Consider the following 26,514-nt stretch of genomic DNA (forward strand, 5'->3'; position numbering starts at 1 on the left):
TCCTGCCATGGAGCAGCCAGGAAAGTGACCTCCTCTATTTCTCCATCTTGAAAGACTCTTAACTTTTTTTTTTTTAAAGAGAATTCTTAATTTTAATGTAATCCCATTTATTGGTATTTTCTTATGCTTTTTGAGTCATATCTAAGAAATCTTAATATGAAGATTTTTTCTAATGTTTTCTTCTACATATTTTGTGGGGTTTGCCTAGTGCACTTAGATCTATGAATCACTTGAGATAGATTTTTTTCTGTATAGTGTGAGGCAAGGGTTAAAGTTCATTTATTTCCATGTGGATAGGAAGTTTTCCCAGTATATTACATTGAAACTACTATTGTCCTTACACTTTTGTCAAGATATCTGTGTCTATATGGGTCCATTTCTGAATTCTCTATTCTTTTCCATTAATTTATATATCTTTTATTAAGTCAGTGCCATACTCTGTTAATTATGGTAGTTTTATAGTAAGTCTCAAAATTGGGTAGTTGTAAGTCTTCCCACATTATTCTTTTTCTTCAAATTTATTTTGTCTATTTTAGGTTATTTTTTCATCCATAAAGATTTAACAGCTTGTCTACTTGTACAAAAAAAAAATCTTGCTAACCTATTGATTGGAATTGCACTGAAACACTAAATCAATGTGGAGCATTAACATCTTTAAAATATTGAGTTTCCCAATATGTGACCGTGGCAATATGGTATAGATTAAGTGTGCAAAGTTTATGTGTTGAAAACTTAGTCTCCAGTATAAAAGTGATGAGAGATGGAACCTCTAAGAGGTGATCAGGTCATGAATGCTCACCATTATGAATGCATTAATGCCATTTTCTTTTTCTTTTTCTTTTTTTTTTAAACAGTCATTTATTTATTTCAGTTCTGAAGGTAGGAAGTCCAAGATTAAGGTGTCAGCAGATGCAGGTCCTTGTGAGGGCCCCTTTCTAGGTGCCCTCTTGGTTGTTCTCCTGTGGCAGAGGGTGTGGGGAGGAAGTTCTCTGCTCCCTCTTCCTCTTCTTATAAGAACACAAATCTCATCATGCCCCCCACCATGACCACATCCTAACTCCAACATTAATGCCATTTTCATGGGAGTGGATTAGTTATTACAGAATTGAGTTTCTGATAAAAGGACAGCCCTTTTTTCTCTGATAAGAGTTTCTGATAAAAGTTCAGCCCTTTTTTCTCTCTCTCTTTTTCTCTCTTTCTTCCTATCCTCTCTTACCCTTCAGCCTTCTACCATGAGATGATGTAGCAAGAAGGCCCTTAATGTTGGCCTCTTGACTTTGGACTTCCAAGCTTCCAAAACTTTAAGAAATAAATTTTTGTACTGGTATTCTGTTATAGTAGCACAAAAATGAACAGAAATAACTTATCTCCCTTTTTCTCAACAATATTTTTTAGTCTTTGCTTTTTCTATCTGTGATTGAACTGAATGCCTTTTACATGTACTCTACCACTGAGCTACATTCCCAGTTCTGCATTTTAGTTTTTAATGTACAGTTCTTACATTTATTTGTCAATTTTATTATCATGCCTCAGGGTCTTTGAAGCTTTATACTTTTTATTTTTATTTTTTTTTAATTTTTTTTCACATTTTTTTTATTGGTTGTTCACAACATTACAAAGCTCTTGACATATCATATTTCATACATTAGATTGAAGTGGGTTATGAACCCCCAATTTTACCCCAAATGCAGATTGCAGAATCACATCGGTTACACATCCACAATTTTATATAATGCCATGTTAGTAACTGTTGTATTCTGCTACCTTTCCTATCCCCTACTATCCCCCCTCCCCTCCCCTCCCATCTTCTCTCTCTACCCCATCTACTGTAATTCATTTATCTCCTTGTTTATTTTCCCATTCCCCTCACAACCTCTTATATGTAATTTTGTATAACAATGAGGGTCTCCCATCATTTCCATGCAATTTCCCTTTTCTCTCCCTTTCCCTCCCATCTCATGTCTCTGTTTAATGTTAATCTTTTCTTCCTGCTCTTCCTCCCTGCTCTGTTCATAGTTGCTCTCATTATATCAAAGAAGACATTTGGTATTTGTTTTTTTAGGGATTGGCTAGCTTCATTAAGCATAATCTGCTCTAGTGCCATCAATTTCCCTGCAAATTCTATGATTTTGTCATTTTTTACTGCTGCATAGTACTCCATTGTGTATAGATGCCACATTTTTTTATCCATTCATCTATTGAAGGGCATCTGGGTTGGTTCCACAGTCTAGCTATTGTGAATTGTGCTGCTATGAACATCGATGTGGCAGTATCCCTGTAGCATGCTCTTTTAAGGTCTTCAGGGAATAGTCCGAGAAGGGCAATAGCAGGGTCAAATGGTGGTTCCATTCCCATCTTTCCCAGGAATCTCCAAACTGCTTTCCAAATTGGCCGCACCAATTTGCAGTCCCACCAGCAATGTACAAGTGTACCCTTTTCTCCACATCCTTGCCAGCACTTGTTTTTGTTTGACTTCATAGTGGCTGCCAATCTTACTGGAGTGAGATGGTATCTTAGGGTGGTTTTGATTTGCATTTCTCTGACTGCTAGAGATGGTGAGCATTTTTTCATGTACTTGTTGATTGATTGTATATCCTCCTCTGAGAAGTGTCTATTCAGGTCCTTGGCCCATTTGTTGATTGGGTTATTTGTTATCTTATTGTTTAATTTTTTGAGTTCTTTGTATACTCTGGATATTAGGGCTCTATCTGAAGTGTGAAGAGTAAAAATTTGTTCCCAGGATGTAGGCTCCCTATTTACCTCTCTTATTGTTTCTCTTGCTGAGAAAATCTTTTAAGTTTAATTAAGTCCCATTTGTTGATTATTGTTATTAACTCTTGTGCTATGGGTGTCCTATTAAGGAATTTGGAGCCCAACCCCACAATATGTAGATCAGAGCCAACTTTTTCTTCTATCAGACACAGAGTCTCTGATTTGATATCAAGCTCCTTGATCCATTTTGAGTTAACTTTTGTGCATGGTGAGAGAAAGGGATTCAGTTTCATTTTGTTGCATATGGATTTCTAGTTTTCCCAACACCATTTGTTGAAGATGCTATCCTTCCTCCATTGCATGCTTTTAGCCCCTTTATCAAATATAAGATAGTTGTAACTTTGTGGATTAGTCTCTGTATCCTCTATTCTATACCATTGGTCCACCCGCCTGTTTTGGTACCAGTACCATGCTTTTTTTGTCACTATTGCTCTGTAATATAGTTTGAAATCTGGTATCGCTATACCGCCTGATTCACACTTCCTGTTTAGAATTGCTTTTGCTATTCTGGGTCTTTTATTTTTCCATATGAATTTAATGATTGCTTTATCTATTTCTACAAGAAATGCCGTTGGGATTTTGATTGGCGTTGCATTAAACCTATAGAGAACTTTTGGTAATGTAGCCATTTTGATGATGTTAGTTCTGCCTATCCATGAACAGGGTATATTTTTCCATCTTCTAAGATCTTCTTCTACTTCTCTCTTTAGGGTTCTGTAGTTTTCATTGTATAAATCTTTCACCTCTTTTGTTAGGTTGATTCCCAAGTATTTTATTTTTTTTGAGGATATTGTGAATGGAGTGTTTTTCCTCATTTCCGTTTCAGAAGTTTTGTCGCTGATATACAGAAATGCCTTTGATTTATGTGTGTTGATTTTATATCCTGCCACTTTGCTGAATTCATTTATTAGTTCTAGTAGTTTCTTTGTAGACCCTTTTGGGTCTTCTAGGTATAGAATCATGTCATCTGCAAATAGTGATAATTTAAGTTCTTCTTTTCCTATTTTTATGCCTTTAATTTCTTTCGTCTGTCTAATTGCTCTGGCCAGTGTTTCGAGAACTATATTGAATAGAAATGGTGAGAGAGGGCATCCCTGTCTTGTTCCAGATTTTAGAGGGAATGCCTTTAACTTTTGTCCATTCAGAATGATGCTAGCCTGAGGCTTAGCATAGATAGCTTTTACAATGTCAAGGTAAGTTCCTGTTATCCCTAGTTTTTCTAATGTTTTGAACATAAAGGGATGCTGTACTTTGTCGAATACTTTCTCTGCGTCTATTGAGATGATCATATGGTTCTTATCTTTAAGTCTATTGATGTGGTGAATAACATTTATTGATTTCCGTATATTGAAACATCCTTGCATCCCAGGGATGAATCCTACTTGATCATGGTGCACAATTTTTTTGATGTGTTTTTGTGTTCGATTCGCCAGGATTTTATTGAGGATTTTTGCATCTAGGTTCATTAGAGATATTGGTCTGTAGTTTTCTTTCTTTGAGGTGTCTTTGTCTGGTTTTGGAATCAGGGTGATGTTGGCCTCATAGAATGAATTTGGAAGAGCTCCCTCTTTTTCTATTTCCTGAAATAACTTGAAAAGTATTGGTATTAATTCTTCTTTAGAGGTTTTGTAAAACTCCGCTGTATACCCATCCGGTCCTGGGCTTTTCTTGGTTGGTAGTCTTTTGATGGCTTCTTCAATTTCATCCATTGATATTGGTCTGTTCAAATTGTGTGTATCCTCCTGACTCAGTCTGGGCAAATCATATGACTTAAGAAATTTATCGATGTCTTCACTATCTTCTATTTTATTGGAATATAGGTTTTCAAAATAATTTCTAATTGTCTTCTGTATTTCTGTAGCATCTGTTGTGATATTGCCTTTTTCATCCCGTATGTTAGTAATTTGAGTTCTCTCTCTTCTTCTCTTCGTTAGCATGGCTAAATGTCTGTCGATCTTATTTATTTTTTCGAAGAACCAACTTTTAGTTTTGTTAATTTTTTCAATAGTTTCTTTTGTTTCAATTTCATTGATTTCCACTCTGATTTTAATTATTTCTTGCCTTCTGCTACATTTGCTGTTGTTTTGCTCTTCCTTTTCTAGGGCTTTGAGATGAAGTGTGAGCTCATTTATTTGTTGGTTTTTTCTTTTTTTGAGGAATGACCACCAGGCGATGAATTTTCCTCTTAAAACTGCTTTCATTGTGTCCCATAGGTTCCGATATGTTGTGTCTATATTTTCATTTATCTCTAAGAATTTTTTGATTTCCTCCTTTATGTCTTCTGTAACCCATTGATCATTCAGTAACATATTGTTCATTTTCCATGTGATGTAGGATTTTTCCTTCCTTCTTTTATCATTGATTTCCAGTTTCATTCCATTATGATCAGATAAAATGCAAGGTATTATCTCCACCCCTTTATATTTACTGAGGGTTGCCCTATGGCATAATATATGGTCTATTTTTGAGAAGGATCCATGTGCTGCTGAGAAAAAAGTATATCCATTTGATGATGGTTGATATATTCTATATATGTCAGTTAAGTCTAGGTTATTGATTGTGATATTGAGTTCTATAGTTTCTTTATTTAACTTTTGTTTGGAAGATCTGTCCAATGGTGAGAGAGGTGTGTTGAAGTCACCCATAATTATTGTGTTGTGGTCTATTTGATTCTTGAACTTGAGGAGAATTTGTTTTATGAATGTCGCAGCACCATTATTTGGTGCATAAATATTGATAATTGTTATGTCTTGTTGGTGAATGGTTCCTTTTAACAGTATATAATGACCTTCTTTATCCCTTTTGATTAACTTAGTCTTGAAGTCGATTTTATTCGATATGAGGATGGCCACCCCTGCTTGCTTACGAGGACCATGTGCATGGTATATTTTTTCCCATCCTTTCACCTTCAGCCTGTGTATGTCTTTTCCAATCAGATGTGTCTCCTGGAGGCAGCATATTGTTGGATTTGTTTTTTTAATCCATGATACCAGCCTATGTCGCTTTATTGGAGAGTTTAAGCCATTAACATTCAGAGTTACTATTGATATATGGTTTGTACTTCCATCCATGTTTGATTGTTTATCCTTTTTTTTAAAAAATTTAGTTTGTTTCTCCATGATTATCTTTCCCCTTGCCCTCTGTCTTTACCGAGGCACTTCCTACTGATGGTTTTGGTTATTGTTTTTCATTTCTTCCTCGTGTAGTGTTTTGCTCAAAATGCTTTGCAATGCTGGTTTTCTGGCTGCAAATTCTTTTAACTTTTGTTTATCATGAAAGATTTTTATTTCGTTGTCATACCTGAAGCTTAATTTTGCTGGATACAGAATTCTTGGTTGGCATCCATTGTCTTTCAGTGTTTGAAATACATTGTTCCATGACCTTCTTGCTTTCAGTGTCTGTGATGAAAAATCCGTTGTTAACCTTATTGGTTTACCCCTGAATGTAATCCGTCTCCTTTCTCTTGTAGCTTTTAATATTTTCTCTTTGTTCTGTATATTGGATATCTTCATAACAATGTGTCTTGGCGTTGGTCTACTGTGATTTTGTGTGCTCAGTGTCCTGTATGCATCTTCAATTTGTATATCTGTTTCCTTTTTTATTTGTGGAAAGTTTTCTGTAATTATTTAATTCAGCAGGTTACTCATTCCCTTGGTTTGAATCTCTGTACCTTTTTCTATCCCGATGACTCGTAAGTTTGGTTTTTTTATGTTATCCCATAACTCTTGGATGTTTTTCTCGTGATTTTTTACCAGCCTTTCTGAGTTGGCTAGACTCTTTTCAAGATAATATATTTTGTCTTCATTATCTGACGTTCTGGCTTCTACTTGCTCCACTCTGTTAGTGATACTCTTGATTGAGTTTTTAATTTGGTTTATCGTTTCCTTCATTTCTAGAATTATTGTTTGATTATTTTTTATAATCTCTATCTCCTGATAAAGATGCTTAACTTCTTCTTTTAGCTGTTTATGTAATTCATTATCAATGTGTTCTTTCGCTGCTTGAATTTGCTGTCTTGTATCCTCTTTAAGGTTCCATTCCATCTGTCTAAGGTGTTCCTTGAGTTCTTTATATGACCATTTTTCTGATGACTCTAGGTCCTCCTAAATATTTAGGCTGTCCTGCATTGTTTGTACTCCTTTTCTTCCTTGCTTTTTGAAGCTTCTCATGTTACTTCATGTTCTGTTTGACTGATGAGTTACTGTTTACTCCTATAAATTTATTAGATGCTTGGGAGGAAAGGTATTAGAAGGGAAGGGAAGAAGTCACTAAAGAGCATGAGAGTAAGCAGGTAGAATTCAAGGAAGGGGGGATAAGATAATTGAAAAGAAATGAAAAGACAAAAGAAGAAAAAAATAGGAAATAAAAAAAGAAAAAAATTAAAAATAATAATAAAAAAATTAAAATTAAAATTAGAAGAAAAAAATGTAAAAAAAAATGTAAAAAAAAATTTAAAAAAACAACAAGAAAGAAAAATGAAAATGAAAGAAAAACCCAAATCAAAAAAAAAAGAGAAAAGAAAAAAAGAAAAAAAAAGTAATAAATGCAGTCTTAGAGTTTGATTAACTTCTCTTCCAGTAGGTGGCGCTGTGCCCACCAGGCCAAGTTTCTCCTGTCAATACGCGGGAACCAATCACTGTGCAGCAGCTCTTCCCAGACTGGGCGAGTCTCCAATCCTGAGTGCCTAGGGCCTCCTCTTGTGTCTAGTCACTTCCCACTTTTCCTCTAGCCAGGCCCCTCTCACGGGTGCCGCTCACCACAATACTGGCTACACGCCAGGTCTGCTGCTCCTGGGAGCCCTGTTTTCATGAACGACTGGGCACACTCTTCCAGTTTGCCATTCCCTCAGACCCTAAGTTTGTAGAGCTTGGGGCTGAGAATCCTCAGCGAATTTTACTTGCCCTCCGGTAGCCACGCCTCCAATAGCTGTTGCAAGAGACCTCAGCTGTCAGCACTGGTGGCAGCGGTAGTTCCGCGTCGCGGTCCCTCGCCACCTCTGATTCCCTCGGTCTGGCTATCGTGCTCACGGGAGAGCTGGGAGGGGCCCTTACGGGAGAGCTGGGAGGGGCCCTTAAGGTTTCCCCGATGTGTGGAGAGGGAAGGCTAGGGAATTACACACCTGTAGCCGCAGGTTTCAATGAAGTTATCTCCTCCGCTGCAGTCTGATGACGTCAGCTCTCTGCCATGGTGGTATCTCTTGCAAATGGCGACAGTTCATTTCCCTTTGCCGGGCGACCAATGCAACGGGTGGGTCCTTACTGTCTCTCCCAAGCCCCGTTTCAAACCTGTGGCCACTACCTATGAAGGCTCGGTAGACATTTACCTCCATGGGATGAGAAGGGCTGACCAGTTATTTCAGCAGGATGGATTAGTGCTGAGTCACAGCTGTTTGTCTGCGGGAAGCAGGTGAACAGGAGCTTGAATTCAGCCGATCCGGGCTCAGTGTGTGTTCTGAGAGGCCCAGACTGTTCGTCCCAGATCCACGTCAGCTTAGCATTGCCTAGTGATCCTGAGCAAACAGATTTAGGTTGTTTACGACTCCCTATGCCTGCACAGCTGAAGAGGTCAGAGACTTGATCTCTCTGCGCCCGCCGCCATGTTGGACTCCGCTTTATACTTTTTATAAATGTGATTTTCTAATCAATTGTTGCCAGGATTTTAAATTTGTTAATTTAGAAATAAAACTAATATTTGTACATTGATTTTGACATAAGACTTTGCTATATTAATTTATTAATTTTTTGTAGTTTTATGTAAACTCCCTATGTGTATGATCATCTCATCTTCAATAAAGATATTTTGACTATTCTTTCAAATCTATGTGCTTTTCATTTGTATCCTTTACCTTATTACTTGGATTAAAACTTCCAGTAGATGGGGTGCAGTGGCACTTGTCTATAATCCCAGCAGCTTGGAAGGCTGATGCAGCAGGATCAAGACACAAGTTCAAAGCCAGTTTCAGCAACTTGACAAGGAACTAAGCAACTTAGTAAGACCCTGTCTTTAAATAAAATATAAAAAGGGTTTGGATGTGGCTCAGTGGTTGAGTGCCCCTGGGTTCAATCCCTAGTACAAACAAAACAAAACAAACATTCTAATACAACAATGAGACAGAAGTGGTGAGACAGAGTAGTTCACCAGTAAATAAAATTTTAGCTGTATTATTTCCATTGGTGCATTTTACAAGGTTGAAAAAATTTACTTCTATTCCCAGTTTGACAAGAATTTTTATCATACGGGCTGGGGTGTAACTCAGGGATAGAGAGTTTGCCTAATATGCACAAAGCCCTAGATTTGCTCCTCAATACTGCAAATAAAGTAATACATATTTTTGTCCTAAATTTATTTTCAGTTTTGTTAAAATATTTGTACTGTGTCTATTGGGATAATTATTTGACTTTATTCGTTTGTTCTGTTAACATGGTAAGTTAAATTAGTGGATTTTTGAATGGTAAACTGACCTTGCATTCCTTGGATAAATCCCACTTGAGCATGTTTTTTTTTATCTTTTTAAAATATTACTGAATTTGATTTTTACTTATTTATTTGTTTATTTGTTTTTGGTACTGGGTAATCCAGAGGTGCTTTTCCAGCAGCTCAACTGGATCGCCAATTCAAAGCTAGCCTTAGCAACTGCAAGTCTCTCAGCAACTCAGTGAGATCTTGTCTCTAAATAAAATACAAAACAGGGCTGGGGATGTGGCTCAGTGGTTGAGTTCCCCAGAATTCAATCCTCTGTACACCCGAACCCCTGAAAAAAAAGATTTTCCATGTTTATTGATAAAAGATATTGGTCTGTGCTATCAATTTCTTGTAAGGTCTTGCTTTCAGGGTCATGTTGCCCTCGTAAAATAAATTGAAAGCATTCCCTTTACTTTTATTTTCTGATAGAGCTCATATAGAATTAGTACTATTTCTACCTTAGGTGTTTGATAGAATTTATTTGTAAAGTTCTCTGAGTCTGAAGTTTTTTCTGTGAGAAGTGTTTTAAACACTCAATTTCTTTAATGATATGCGGATATTCAGATTTTTATATTTCACCTTGCATGGAAGACATGCATTTCATGTCTTTTAATGAATTTTTCTATTTGATATAAATTGTTGGATTTATTGGCACTAAGTTAATCATAATATTCTTTTGCTCCCCTTTTAAATTCTGTATGTTTATCATGATGATAGTACTTCTTTCATTCCTGAGAGTGGTAATTTGAGTCTTATTTATTTTTGATCAATCAAATTAGATGTTTATTAATTTTAATAAACTATTTTATCTTCTTAAAGATAAAAGAAAAAATCTATCTTTTTATAGAATAAGCTTTTGATTTCATTAATTTTCTCCATTGTTTCTCTTTTCTATTTTATTGATTTCTGTTCTTTGTGTTTCCTACTTTTTATTGCCCTGAGTTTAATTTGTTTCAGTTTCTTAAGATGGAAATTAAGTCATTAGTTTAGACCATACCTCCACCCCTGGTACTGGGAATTGAAGCCAGGGGGGCTTTACCTGCCCAGTCCCTTATAAACTTTAACTTCAGACAGGTTTCATTAAGTTTCCCAGGGTGGCCTTGAACTTGCAATGTTCCTGCCTTAGCTTCCAAAGTCTCAGAGATTACAAGTGTGCACCATATGCTTAGCTAGACACACTCTTTTTCCCTGAATTAAGTATTTAAATTTCCATCTAAGCATTGCATCACACACAGTTTGGTGTTATGTTTTCATTATCAATTAAAATATTTTCTAATTTCTGTTGTGTTTTCTTTTTGAGCATGGTTTATTTAAATGTATTGGTTAATTTGCACGTATTTTGGGTATTTAAATATCTTGCTATTGATTTGTAATTTCAATCTTTTTTCAGTATATAAACTGTATGATTTCAATCATTTTAAATGAAGTGATAATTGTTTTGTGATTCAGCCTATGATCTATTTTGTTGAAGATTCCATACTGTCTTAAAAAGAATGTATATTTTGCTGCAGTTGAAAATATTTTGTAAATGTCCATTAGGTCTACTTTGTTGTTATTTTCATTCAATATAATTACCAATTTTATGTCAACTTATTTTATTGTTGAAAGTGAAATGTTAAAATTTCCATGTGCAACTGTGGATTCAACCATTTCCCCCTTTAGATCTTCAGTTTTTTCCCTGAATTCTTCTGTAGCTTTGTAATTGAGCGCATACACATTCAGGATTATAATGACTTCTTAACAAATTGATCCTCTGCCATTATGTCTCTATATCAATGTCTTTTATCTATGAAATTTTATTATGAGTCTACTTCATCTGATATTAATATAGGCACCCCAGCTGCTTCAGGATCAGCATGTATATTTTTATTGTTCATCCATTTTAACCATTTTATATTTTTATATTTAGTATGTTTCTTGTAGACAGCATATAGCTTTGTCTTTCTTTTGTACCTAGTTTGATATTCTCTGCCTTTTAATTGGAGAGCTGAGACCAGTTTCCATTTATATGTAACCCATGAATCCCAGAACTATCCAAAGTCTCTTTATAGGTTGTTTGTATATCAACACTATTTTCATAACAATACTAGGGCTCCCCTCCACCTTTTTCACTGTGGGGATAATTGCACTGATAGTACAAAAGCCAGCATGAATCAAGGCAGTGACAAGAAACTGTACTGTAGTCATCGGCATTCAGTATGCAGTTGAAACACACAAAAAAATGTTTAAAATATCAAGTTTCACTTAAGAACCTCTTTTATCAAAGAGTAGAATGTATTAACTTTATTAATCTCATATCATTTAAATGTTCTATTTATTGAACTGGAAATACACATAAAGAACTTCTGCTATATATGGAAATATAATATACTGATTAAAAACACCTGAGATTACTTTAGTTGCAAGCTGAACTAGCTACTTTTCACTTGAAAGAACAACTCACAAAATATGGTATTTTAAACTTGGATATTTGGCAATGATTTTCTTAAAAAAGTAATGATCCTGTCAAAGGAAAACTACGGCTATATTTTTGCCAATTTAGTGTAGTATCAAACATGAGTATTCATAATTATATGAAAAAACTATTAACATACTCCTTCCTTTTCCATCTACATAACTCTGGAGAGCCAGATTCCCTTCATACATTTCATCTAAAATGACATGTTGCAACAGATTGAATGCAGAAATAGACAGGAGTAGCCAGCTATCTCCTATTAAGTCAGACATTAAAGAAATTTGCAAAAATGTAAAATAATGGTACTCTTCTCACTAAATGGTTTTGTTTTGAAAATGTAGTTCTTTTTCTAAAAAGTATGGTATTTATATTGTTTCAATTGAATGAATATATTCAGAATTTATTGCATTTTAATAACTAATATATATTAACTTATATATTTATATATGTACATATATGTGCATGTACATATTTGATTTTACACATGAATTAAAAATTCTTTTAAAATCCTCAATACAAAGGATTCTAACAGCATAATTTTGATAATTGCTAGTTTTGACTTTATATTTAATGTAATTATCTATATGGCTGGATTTAAGATTAACTTTTTTTCTTTTTTTGTGGGGGATGCTGGAACCTTTTCTTTGGTATTTCAAACTTGAAAATGATTTTCTAAAAAAAAAAAGTAATGATACTGTCAAAGGAAAACTACTGCTATATTTTTGCCAACTTAGTGTAGTATCAAACATGAGTATTCATAATTATATGAAAAAACTATTAACATACTCCCTCCTTTTCCATTTACATAACTCTGTAGACCCAGATCCCTTTTAAAGAAATTTGCAAAAATGTAAAACAATGGCACTCTTTTCACTAAATGTTTTTGTTTTGAAAATATAGTTCTTTTTCTTAAAAATATTTTATTTATATTAGTTCAATTGGGATCTTTTCTTTAGATAACAAAATTTTAATATTTTATTTTTCTCTACTGTTGTCTCATTACTTATATTTTATTGTTTTCCCAATGGCATCCACTCCTTGAAAATGAATAACCGTCCTCTTCAAAAGGGTCACGGTTCCTCCATTTTGTCACAGTCTCTATACACACGTATATTTCCTGTCATCTCCTATAGGTAATTGAATTCGGAACTCTTGTGACAGAGTCTTATACTAACGTTAGTTTAAGAACCAGAGTAGGGCTGGGGATGTGGCTCAAGCGGTAGCGCGCTCGCCTGGTGTGCGTGCAGCCCAGGTTCGATCCTCAGCACCACATACCAACAAAGATGTTGTGTCCACCAAGAACTAAAAAATAAATATTAAAAAAAAATTCTCTCTCCCTCTCTCCTCTCTCACTCTCTCTTTAAAAAAAAAAAAAAAAGAACCAGAGTAAGCCAGGCACAGTGGGTGGCACACTGCTGTAATCCCAGTGGCTCAGGAGGCTGAGGCAGGAGGATCTGGAGTTCAAATCCAGCATTAGCAAAAGTGAGGCACTAAGCAACTCAGTGAGATCTTATCTCTAAATAAAATACAAAAAAGAGCTGGAAACATGGCTCAGTGGTTGAGTGCCCCTGAATTCAAGCCCTGGTACGTACTCACACACACACACAAATACCAGAGCAATAATGGTAATAATTAGATAACCAATGTTTTTCCTCCTTCACTAAATCGCTGTTATGGCCTGAGTTCTGAGTTTTCCTTTTTAAAAAGTTTTAATATGTAGCAGAGTTATGGATAACTCCACCCTCCCCCTGCCCCGGCATTTTTTTTTTTTTTTTTTTTGGTAATAGGGTTTAACTCAGAAGGCACTTAACCACTGAGCCACATGCCCAACCCTTTTTATTTTTTATTTTGAGATAGAGTCTTGCTAAATTGCTTAGGGTCTCAAATTTGTAATCCTCCTGGTTCAGCCTCTTGAGTTGCTGGGATTACAGGCCTGTGCCACTGCATTGGGTATATTAAGCAGATTTTATACATCTTCATTGGATCCATCGTAACTAATTCAGGAAAGAAAAGCAAAACTGGCATGGGCAGCCATCTTATGAAAATATAGTTATAGCTGATTTATTCAACAAACCTTTATTAGCTTCTTACTTTATAATAGACACTTGGGTGTGCCCTGGAACTACAAATAATAAACAAATCCTGCCTTCAAAGGTCCTGTGGTCTAGAAATGGAGGAAAAATATGTACAACAGATTTTAATCTGATATGCTGAAAGCATAGTGATGGAATGATCAAACAATAGAGAAAATGTTTCCCCTCAGGGAGAAGTAAGGAATGGCTTCCTGGGCTCTGAGTAAAGATCTGACTAAGAATTTTCCAAATTGAAAACTGGCATGTTTGGGGTACTATAAGCAGTCGTGTACAGCCATTGCAGTATGTCAGTGGGAGGCAAATTTTAGTGTATAAATAAGAGGTATGGCTGAGTGATAGTGGGGGACAAAAAACACTGAAGGCATTTCATACTAAGAAATTTGGAGGGTTACAAGTACCAGGATCAAAGAGTCTTTTGTTTGGGAGCGATGAGATTGAGATCTAGATCTAGAAGCAGTGCCGAAGATGGAATGAAGAGCTACAGGAATTAGAAGCAGGTACCTTAGTTAGGATACTGTTTTTGTTTTCCTAAGAACGCATAAAGGAGATGGAGACTGAGTTTTTTAAGCTTTTTTGGTGATCCCATTGCAAAATTAGGGTGACAGCCATTTGCAGATTCTTACACCTGTTAATTTCTCTTTCATATCCACTTTGATCCTATGCTGCTTCTTCAACTACTCCTCATTCACTCATTTAACAAATAAGTATTTTATGTCTACTATGTGATAGGCAATTATGCAAGCTGTAGAGTTACACATAATCTTTGCCCTCATTTATATGAGTTTATAATCAGAAGATTAAGAACTATTAGAAATGTAAGGATGGCTTTGAATGTTTTCTTCTGGTCAAATGCCTGTTTTTCTCCTCTCCCTCTCAAAACTCCACTAAGATGACAGTAGATAAATAAAAGAGATCCAACCCAACAAGGGGAAATAAAGAGGAGAGGAAATTGGCCTATGAGAGACAATTTATTCAATGTTTGGAGGATGGAAAGATAGATACCTGCGTTAGTGAAGCAGTCGATTACAACATAAGGGCCAAAGGAAGGTGTTATGGTTTGGAATGTGAGGTGTCCCCCAAAAGCTCACCTGTGAGACAATTGAAGAAATTTCAGAGGAGAAATGATTGGCTTATAAGAGTCTTAACCCAACAGTGAATTAATCCCCTGTTGCCCCTAGACTAAGCTTGCCCCCTTCTCCCGCACCCCCATCCTTGAGCTGTGGGGGTACCAGTCTGGCACCCACTGGAAAGCTGTACAGGGCAAGTGACAACTGAGCCTGCTTCAAGCCCTATCTGGGCGTTACCTAATGGGGATGGGCAACCCCTGAAACCTGGTTCCCTTGCCTTATTTGGTGAAGAACATCCCACCAAACTTCCTTTTGTGTGTCCCCCCTATAAAAATAAAGGGAATCCTGGTGCATGCTCTCTTTCCAGCTGATCCCAGAGGTCTCAGAGCTGTCCCTGATTGCTGCAAAAGGTATTTCTGTGTGTTGTATGTGTCCTTTGCTGTTTTCTTAGTTACGGATGCAGCCAGCTCCTTTGAACCCAGCTCATGTCACCAGCCCAGCCAGCAGGTGATACCCCTTATCGTGATTAACTGAGTAGTAACTGAAGTGGTAGGGCAAGGCTGGAGGAGTTGGGAATTGGGGGCATGGCTTGGGGACATATATCTGGGGAATGGAGTCAGTCTCTCTCTCTCTCTTTCTCTCTCTCCCTCCCTCCCTCCCCCTCTCCTTCTTCCTCCATCCCTCCCCCCTCCTTTCTGATCCCCATATGAGCTGCTTCCCTCTGCTATGATGTTCAGCCTCAATTCCAGCCCCAAGGAATGGAGCCTGCTGTCTGTGGATTGAGACCTCTGCAACTGTGAGCGCCTAAATAAATCTTCCCTCCTCTACAATTGTGCTGGTTGGGTCTTTCAGTCAGAGCAGTGAAAAAGCTGACTAAAACAGAAGGGAAAACCAAGGCACTGGGAAGCAGATACTCTCCCAAGCCTTGAGATGACTCTCCTCAGGCAACCACTATAGCCATACCTGGATTCCAGACCCACAGGCTGTGAGACAATATATGTTGGTTGTCTTAAACTTCTAATTTTTTTGGGAAATCTGTTACATAGCCGTTGATAACTAACATATAGGTTGTGAATCTTTTTTTGTTTGTTTGATCATAGAACCGTTTTTTGGCTTCATTTTTCTACTTTCTTTTTTTTTCTTTACATTTCCATTTCTATTTTTATTAATTCCTTCTTTCTGCTTAGACTTTTCATTTACATTTTTAAAATTTTTTTATTGGTATAGATATTTATTTTTATATATTAATTTTTAGTTGTAGTTGGAGACAATTATTTTATTTTCATGGTATGCAAAAATTAGACTTTTTTATTAGAATCTTTTTTATTTTTTATTTTTTTAATTAGTTATACATGACAGTAGAATGCACTTATATACTTTGATATATCATACATAGATGGGATATATTTTATTTATTTTTATGTGGTGCTGAGGATTGAACCCAGGGCCTTGCACGTGAGCCATAGCCCCACCCCCGGTATAGATATTTAATTCTATAAAATTTCTACTGAGGACTCTATTAACTGTATCCTAGATTTTAATATCTTTGGATTATCATCACTATTTTGAAATATTTATGCAATTTCTTTCTGTAATTCCCTTTGAACCTAAGTGTTATTTATTGCCATTTTTTTTCAAGAGGAAAGAACTTTCTGGTTTTTAGTTTCATTATTTTTACTTGAATTGCATTATTGTCAGATAATTCTTTGGGATTTTTTGAGATTTTCCTTATGGTATAGGATGTGACTTTTCACAAGTTGTGATGAGAACTTGAGAAGTAGCGATATTCTCTAGTATTGGGCTTGAAGTTTCAAAATATACTGATGAATCTGCCTCATTGATTTTGTTCTGTGTCCTTAAAATTGTATCCCTTTGATCTTCTTGAATTGATTAGTGTGTTAAATTCTAGTATTTGCATGTATTTTGTCTTTGTTGTCCTTTTATATCCTGTGATTTCAGCTCTATGCAAATTCTTTGTTTTATTTGATATTTAAATATTTATAAATGTTATATACCCATTGACATTATAGTGTTTTCCTATATTTTTATACTTTTGTTCTGAATCTGATTGTGTCAGATATCACAATTGTGAATCCTGTTGTGTTAGTCAGCTTTTTGTCACTGTGACAAAAAAAAAAAAACAAAAACAAAAACAAAAAAACCTGACAAGAATAATTTAGAGATGGAAAAGTTTATTTTAGATTCAGGGTTTCAGTCCAAGGTCAGCTGACTCCATCGCTCTGGGTCAGAGGTGAGGTGAGGCAGAGCATCATAGTGGGAGAACATGGCAGAGGAAAGCAGCCCAGGACATGACAATCAGGAAATAAAGAGAGAGGGACAAGCCAGGAGGACAAGATATAATCCCCAAAGGCACACCCTTGGTGAGGCACCTCCTCCAGCCATGCCCCACCTGCTTACAATTACCACCCAGAGCAGAAGTCCTTTTAGATTATTAATCCATTAGGTGGATTAATCCATTGACTAGGTAACAACACACATGATCTAATCTTTTATCTCTAAACATTCCTGAATTAACACAGGAATTTGGGGGGACACCTTATATCTAAATCATAACATCTATCACTTAGTTCTTGTTCTTTGTGTAAGTGTTTATTTATGTAGTGCCCAACACTAGTCCTTGTTTTGATGTCTCTAGTTTTTTTTTGATTCTATGAAGCTCTGGTAGATTTTTCTAGAAGCCTTTATGGTCACAGTATTATGTGAATATTTGCATGTTTGTAACAGTTTATCTGTGAACTTCCTATTTGAAATGGATTTTATCTAGACTATGTTTTAGTGTGTCATTAGGGGTTGGTTTTTCTTAGCATATGATGTGCCCTTTCAATATAGTTTCAAGATATCATTTATTTCAAGTTTTCTTGAGTTATAGTGTTTAATATTTGTCCTATTCTGTTGCTTTGGATTTTCTCCTTTGGGTTCCTATTATATTTATATTGGCTTTTTTTTCTGTTCCATCTATCTAATCTTTCTTTCAAGTCTTATTGTCCCTCCCTTAATGCCTTTTAAAAACATAGTTTTAAACTTTCCCTTTTCTGTCTTCTACTTCTCTTAAAGCAGCATCCATTCTGTGATCCTTTTAGTTTTGTTTTTATTTCTAAAAATAATTTTCTTTGTTCTAATATTTTCTTTAGTTTTCTTGTCTGTTTTTGAAAAATATTTGTTTTCAACCATCACCTTATTTCTGAATTTTTTTTTTGCCTTTTGTTCTTTTTTATTTTCTGGTTTCTGAAATTTTCTAATTTTGATACATGTTGTTTTCTCAACATCTATCAGGTTTAAAAATTTTTAATTTTTTAAAATATTAAAATATAGTTTTCATACGGTCTTGTTTTTTTGGCTTTGTTTTATTGTCCATCAGTATTTTTTTTTTACTCTTTTCCCCCTTATAACATTGTGAGAGATTCAATTATAATCTTTTTTCTTGTGTTCATTGTTTAATGAAATAAATTTTTCTGCAGCAGAAGAGATTTTCTTTCTTTATAGATCTAGAAAATCTATATGGGTTTTTAAAGTTTTTTCCTCCAAAGTGACCAAAATTAATTCCTGAAAATTGTCTTATTTTCTTTCTTCCCTTTCAAACTTTTAACTAGACCTTCTCTTTATTTGCCCTTACTGTTCATTGTTTGTATCCTGTTTAATTTGGATTCTCTTTGCAGAATTTTATCCTTAGTATGGAACTTGGACTTATAGGGACATTTGGTTTGTTAATTTTGAGAGTTTACAAAATCCAGACTGCTCCATTGACCTTATTATAACATGAGTTCCTGGAATATACCCATGAATTTTGTCCTCTAAAACCTCCTATTTTGGTCATTATTCTCAGATTGGTTCATGCTTTGCACTGAGTACCACACAGTGATTTGGTGTGTGTATGGGCATGGGTGTGTGTGTGTGTGTGAGTGTGTGTGTGTGAGTGTGTGTGTGTGTGTGTGTGTGTGTATGTGCCCGAGCGCTTGCGTGCATGCATGTGTACGTACTTAATCTCAAGACTACTAGAAACTTATTTGTCATGGGTCTCTCCTCCAGTACAAATGCTGCACTGCTCAGATCCCATTGCTGAGGCTGTTGTGTACTTGGGGCATCCTGGGAATACCTTATCATTTGATTCACTGTAGGAATCACCTGTGGGTCTTTTGTTTTGCTATCCTAGTTGCTCTTTATGTTTGTAAGTTTTAATTTAGGGAAATTAAAACTATACTGCTTCTGCTACTACCTTCTCAAACATTCTTTCTGATATTCAATTCATGTATCTTAGACCTGTGGAAGTATATTCAATTAGGCTTGTTTCCTTTAGAAATCATCCTATTAATTCTTGATAGTTTTCTTACTTCATGGCACAAATGACATCTAAGGTATATAGACATTTCCTGACTCAGAGTTCGAATGGGTGTTTCTACAAAGAGCTTTTAGTTCCTTTTATTTATACAATTTTTACATCATCTACCTAGGCTGTGAAGTATCTTCTTGAAAATCCAAGCAAGGGCTCTACAAAAAGGTTCACAATGATATAAATGGTCTCCATTGAGGCTGTTTTGACCAAAGAAATATATCAGAGCTAACAGGGGAAATATGATATCACAGAGCCATAATTGCACTTGAAATCCAATTGGAACTAAGGATTCATCAAGGAGTGCAATACAGGAGGATCCAACATGGCGGCTGGCGAGGAACCAGCGATTTCAATATCTCCACATTAATGAGATCAGAAAGACCCATTAAAACAGCTACATTCTACCTACGGAGGAACTTCTAGCAAAATCCCGTTAAAAGGAGACCTGCCAGGAATTAGTAAGTTTATTAGAAGTGACAGTTTGTCCCAGACAAGTGAATCTTGGCTGGCCACGCGGGCACAGAGGTCTAATCCCGCGGCCAGCGGCCGGGAGCAACGCGGTAAGAAGTGTCCCCGCCCGACCCGGCAGATGGCCCCCGCCATCCCGGCTCTCCTGGGGTCCCCTGCTCTCGCTCTGTGAACGGCCACCCCACCAACCCGGCTCTCAACCACGCGGCCACAGCTGCCCGGCTCTGCAGGCAGCCCCCGGCGGCCAGGCTCGGCGAGAAGGGTCCTCGCCCGGCCGGCAGACGGCCCCGCCTTCCCGGCTCTTCTGGCGGCCCGCCCACTCTGCGAACGGCCACCCCGCCCACCCGGCAAACGGCTCCCACCCCCCCCCAGACGACGTGAAGGGAATCTAACCAAGCCTTTATGAAATAGCGAACTGGGAACAAAAACCAGAGATTGTGTCAGACCAGAGACAAGCCAGTTCCACCCCTCCCTTCGGACACTCCAGCAAGGAGCCAGGGGCCCGCCATAGCAGAGAGGGGAAGTCACCAAAGTTCGGCCAAGAGATTCCTTCCCAGCGGAATCTACTTTAGCAGGTGTGTGACTCCCACCCACACCAGATACAAACAACTGGGAAACTTCAAAATCTCTCCGTGGGCGTGACCATAAGGGCCAAAGGACTCTCGACCCCCAACTCCCCCTACTGCCAGAGACGTGGGCGTGACTGTAGGGGCAGAGGGAAGCAGAGAAGACTCCCCACCCCCAACTCCCCCAACCGCCAACTGAGAGGGCGTGACGGTAGGGGCGGAGGGAAACAGAGGAGACTCCAGACCCCCAACTCCTCCTACCGCCAGTGGAGTGGTCGTGATTGTAGGGGCTGAGGGAAGTAGAGGGGACCTTGTCCCCCAACTCCCATTACCACCAGCGGCGACACCAATGGTCTTAGCCACCAGATTCTGAAGGTGTGCCCACCAAAGGGGTCCGGAAAAATTAAACAATTGACTCCCAGACCACAGCTCCACAGCACTGGGGCTTAGATGAATGACAGAGAGAGTGCTCAGTCGTTAGGGAAATAGAGCACTCAGTGGGGCTGAAAGTGTAACCAAATCCTTGGGGAACTGCCTCCGGTGAGCAGGACCTGGCTGGCTGGCAGGAGGGAGGGGAGGAGGGGCCGTAGAAGTGAAACGGCTCTGGACCAAAAGGATTGAGAGACTCCCAGGAGCCGCCTTACATGGATTGCTGTTGAAACACTGAGGGCAAAACTCAGCCCGGAGGGCACAGCTTTGCCTACTGGAAGAGAAGAAAATGGATCTCTAAGACCTAATTTTATTTTTTATTTCATTTTATTTTTTTCTCTCCCTTTTTCCTCTCTCTCTCCCCTTCCAAGTTTTATTGTTCTTTCCATTCTCCTCTATGCTATCTATCTCCCTATCCTTCTTTCTTTTCAAGAGCACCTTCCTTCCCCTTCCCCCCAACTTTCATCCCAAGCATTATGTCCTACATTTCGTGTAACTGTATAAATGCAAATAGGTGAATGTTTCGAGGCCATTTATAGTGCTCCTAAATACCTAGCTTCTACCAACACCCTGATCCAATCAACAGTTAGTATCCCCCTTCAGTAGAGCAATCTTCTAAAGTAGCCAGGACATACTAACCCTTATACCTGCATAGCACCTAACCTAAAGTCCTAAGAACAAAAAACAAACCACTATATGCATACAAAATCCAGAAGCCCTTTATAAATTGAATGAATCAGCTCTAAAGTACAATAAAGCCCAACATCTATAGGCATAATCTCCCACCACAAAGGAGAGACAACAGAGATAAACAAAGCCAAAACAAATGTATAGGAGAAAGCAGTTACAAAGCAGTCAAACAGAGCTGGAAAATAACGTGAACAACATGAAAAAACAAGGGAAAAAAGGATTACAGATAACGCAGGACAACTTAAATTTACAGGAGGACCTAGAAGCATCAGAAACATGGACAGGGAAAGAAATCAAGGCATACCTAACTCAGATGGAACAGAATTTTAGAGAAGACATGAGCAGCAAATCCAAGAATTGAAAGTATATTTTGAAAACAAGCTAAACAAACAAATTCAAACTGCAAAGAACGAGCTTTACCAGGAGATAGAGATCTTAAAAAAAAACCAAACAGTAATTTTAGAAATGCAAGAAACCATAAACCAGATTAAAAACACTAACGAGAATATTACAAATAGACTTGATCAAGTAGAAGTCAGAACATCAGATAATGAAGAAAAGGTTTATCAACTTGAAAAGAGTATAGTCAACACTGAAAAGATGCTTAAATCTCATGAGAAATCTATCCAAGAGTTATGGGATCTCGTCAAAAAACCAAATTTGAGAGTCATTGGGATAGAAGAAGGCACAGAGGTTCAAACCAAAGGAATACACAACCTATTAAATGAAATAATCCTAGAAAACTTCCCAGAGATGAAAGATGGAATGGATTGCCAAATCCTGGAAGCCTACAGGACCCCAAACATCCAAAACTGTAATAGACCAACTCCAAGACATATAATTATGAAGATATCCAACATACAGAACAAGGAGAGAATATTAAAAGCTATGAGGGAAAAGAGGCAGATTACATTCAGGGGTAAACCAATTAGTTTAACAGCTGATTTTTCATCACAGACTTTGAAAGCGAGAAGATCCTGGAACAATGTATTTCAAACGCTGAAAAATAATGGTCTCCAACCAAGAATACTGTATCCAGCAAAATTAAGCTTCAGATTTGACAATGAAATTAAAATCTTTCACGATAAACAAAAGCTAAAAGAATTCGCAGCCAGAAAACCAGCACTACAAAGCATTTTGGGCAAAATTCTACAAGAAGAGGAATGGAAAAATAGTGCCCAAAACCAACAGCGAGAGGTATCTCAGTAAAGGGGAGGAAAAAAACCTAAAAGTAAAAACTAGCCAAACTAAAATAAATAAATAAATAAACATGACTGGAAGTACAAATCATATTTCAATTGTAACCTTAAATGTTAATGGACTAAACTCACCAATCAAGAGACACAGGCTAGTAACCAGGATCAAAAAAACAAACCCAACAATATGCTGCCTTCAGGAGACTCATATGATAGGAAAAGACATACACAGGCTGAAGGTGAAAGGTTGGGAAAAATCATACCACTCACATGGCCCTCGGAAGCAAGCAGGAGTGGCCATACTCATATCGAATAAAATCAACTTCAAACCTAAGTTAATCAAAAGGGACAAATAAGGACACTATATCCTGTTAAAAGGAACCATCCACCAACAAGACATAACAATTATCAATTTATATGCACCAAATAATGGTGCTGCGACATTCATAAAACAAATTCTCCTCAAGTTCAAGAATCAAATAGACCACAACACAATAATTATGGGTGACTTCAACACACCACTCTCACCATTAGATAGATCCTCCAGATAAAAGCTGAATAAAGAAACTATAGAACTCAATGACACAATCAATAACCTAGACTTAACCGACATATATAGAATATATCAACCATCATCAAGTGGATACACGTTCTTCTCAGCAGCACATGGATCTTACTCAAAGATAGATCACATATTATGCCATAGGGCAACTCTTAGTAAATATAAAGGTGTGGAGATAATACCATGCACCATATCTGATCATAATGGAATGAAATTGGAAATCAATGATAAAAGAAGGAAGGATAAATCCAGCATCACGTGGAAAATAAACAATATGGTACTGAATGATCAATGGGTTACAGAAGACATAAAGGAGGAAATCAAAAAATTCTTAGAGATAAATGACAATTCAGACACAACATACCGGAATCTATGTGACACAATGAAAGCAGTTCTAAGAGGGAAAATCATTTCCTGGAGTTCATTCCTCAAAAAAAGAAAAAACCAACAAATAAACGAACTCACACTACATCTCAAAACCCTAGAAAAGGAAGAGCAAAACAACAGCAAATATAGCAGAAGACAAGAAATAATTAAAATCAGAGCGGAAATCAATGAAATCGAAACAAAAAAAACCATTGAAAAAATTGATAAAACTGGGCTGGGGATGTGGCTCAAGTGGTAGCGCGCTCGCCTGGCATGCGTGCGGCCCGGGTTCGATCCTCAGCACCACATACCAACAAAGATGTTGTGTCCGCCGAGAACTAAAAAATAAATATTAAAAATTCTCTCTCTCTCTCTCTCCTCTCTCACTCTCTCTCTCTAAAAAAAAAAATTGATAAAACTAAAAGTTGGTTCTTTGAAAGAATAAATAAGATCGACAGACCCTTAGCCATGCTAACAGAGAAGAAGAGAGAAAACTCAAATTACTAACATATGGGATGAAAAAGGCAATATCACAACAGACACTACAGAAATACAGAAGATAATTAGAAAGTATTTTGAAACCCTATATTCTAATAAAATAGAAGACAGTGAAGACATCGATAAATTTCTTAAGTCATATGAGCTGCCCAGATTGAGTCAGGAAGACACACCCAATTTAAACAGACCAATAACAAAGGAAGAAATAGAAGAAGCCATTAAAAGACTACCAACCAAGAAAAGCCCTGGACCGGATGGGTATACAGCGGAGTTTTACAAAACCTTCAAAGAAGAATTAATACCAATACTTTTCAAGCTATTCCAAGAAATAGAAAAAGAAGGAGCTCTTCCAAATTCATTCTATGAGGCCAACATCACCCAGATCCCAAAACCAGACAAAGACACTTCAAAGAAAGAAAACTACAGACCAATATCTCTAATGAACATAGATGCAAAAATCCTCAATAAAATCCTGGCGAATTGAATACAAAAGCATATCAAAAAAATTGTGCACCATGATCAAGTAGGATTCATCCCTGGGATGCAAGGTTGGTTCAATATAAGGAAATCAATAAATGTTATTAACCACATCAATAGACTTAAAGATAAGAACAATATGATAGTCTCGATAGATGCAGAAAAAGCATTCGACAAAGTACAGCATCCCTTTATGTTCAAAACACTAGAAAAACTGGGGATAACAGGAACTTACCTCAACATTGTAAAAGCTATATATGCTAAGCCTCAGGCTAGCATCATTCTAAATGGAGAAAAACTGAAGGCATTCCCGCTAAAATCTGGAACAAGACAGGGATGCCCTCTCTCACCACTTCTATTTAATTTAGTCCTTGAAATACTAGCCAGAGCAATTAGACAGACAAAAGAAATTAAAGGCATAAATATAGGAAAAGAAGAACTTAAAATATCACTATTTGCGGATGATATGATCCTATACCTAGAAGACCCAAAAGGGTCTACAAAGAAACTACTAGAACTAATAAATGAATTCAGCAAAGTGGCAGGATATAAAATCAACATGCATAAATCAAAGGCATTCCTGTATATCAGCAACAAAACTTCTGAAATGGAAATGAGGAAAACCACCCCATTCACAATATCCTCAAAAAAAAAAAAATACTTGGGAATCAACCTAACAAAAGAGGTGAAAGATTTATACAATGAAAACTACAGAACCCTAAAGAGAGAGATAGAAGAAGATCTTAGAAGATGGAAAAATGTACCCTGTTCATGGATAGGCAGAACCAACATCATCAAAATGGCAATATTACCCAAAGTTCTCTACAGGTTCAACGCAATGCCAATCAAAATCCCAATGGCATTTCTTGTAGAAATAGATAAAGCTATCATGAAATTTATATGGAAAAATAAATGACCCAGAATAGCAAAAGCAATTCTAAGCAGGAAGTGTGAATCAGGCGGTATAGCGATACCAGATTTCAAACTATATTACAGAGCAACAGTAACAAAAACAGCATGGTACTGGTACCAAAACAGGCAGGTGGACCAATGGTACAGAATAGAGGACACAGAGACCAATCCACAAAATTATAACTTTCTTATATTTGATAAAGGCGCTAAAAGCATGCAATGGAGAAAGGATAGCATCTTCAACAAATGGTGCTGGGAAAACTGGAAATCCATATGCAACAAAATGAAGCTGAACCCCTTTCTCTCGCCATGCACAAAAGTCAATTCAAAATGGATCAAGGAGCTAGATATCAAATCAGAGACTCTGTGTCTGATAGAAGAAAAAGTTGGCTCCGATCTACATATTGTGGGGTCGGGCTCCAAATTCCTTAATAGGACGCCCATAGCCCAAGAGTTATATACAAGAATAAACAAATGGGACTTACTTAAACTAAAAAGTTTTTTCTCAGCAAGAGAAACAATAAGAGAGGTAAACAGGGAACCTACATCCTGGGAACAAATTTTTACTCCTCACACTTCAGATAGAGCCCTAATATCCAGAATATACAAAGAACTCAAAAAATTAAACAATAAGATAACAAACAACCCTATCAACAAATGGGCCAAGGACCTGAACAGACACTTCTCAGAGGAGGACATACAATCAATCAATAAGTATATGAAAAAATGCTCACCATCTCTAGCAGTCAGAAAAATGCAAATCAAAACCACCCTAAGATACCATCTCACTCCAGTAAGATTAGCAGCCATTATGAAGTCAAACAACAATAAGTGCTGGAGAGGATGTGGGGAAAAGGGTACACTTGTACATTGCTGGTGGGACTGCAAATTGGTGTGGCCAATATGGAAAGCAGTATGGAGATTCTTAGGAAAGCTGGGAATGGAACCACCATTTGACCCAGCTATCGCCCTTCTCGGTCTATTCCCGGAGGACCTTAAAAGAGCATACTATAGGGACACTGCCACATCAATGATCATAGCAGCACAATTCACAATAGCTAGACTTTGGAATCAACCTAGATGCCCTTCAATAGATGAATGGATTAAAAAACTGTGGCATTTATACACAATGGAGTATTATGCAGCACTA

The sequence above is a fragment of the Spermophilus citellus genome, assembly GCF_964194105.1.
Source record: "Spermophilus citellus genome assembly, chromosome: 6".
In the NCBI taxonomy this organism is placed as follows: Eukaryota; Metazoa; Chordata; class Mammalia; order Rodentia; family Sciuridae; genus Spermophilus; species Spermophilus citellus.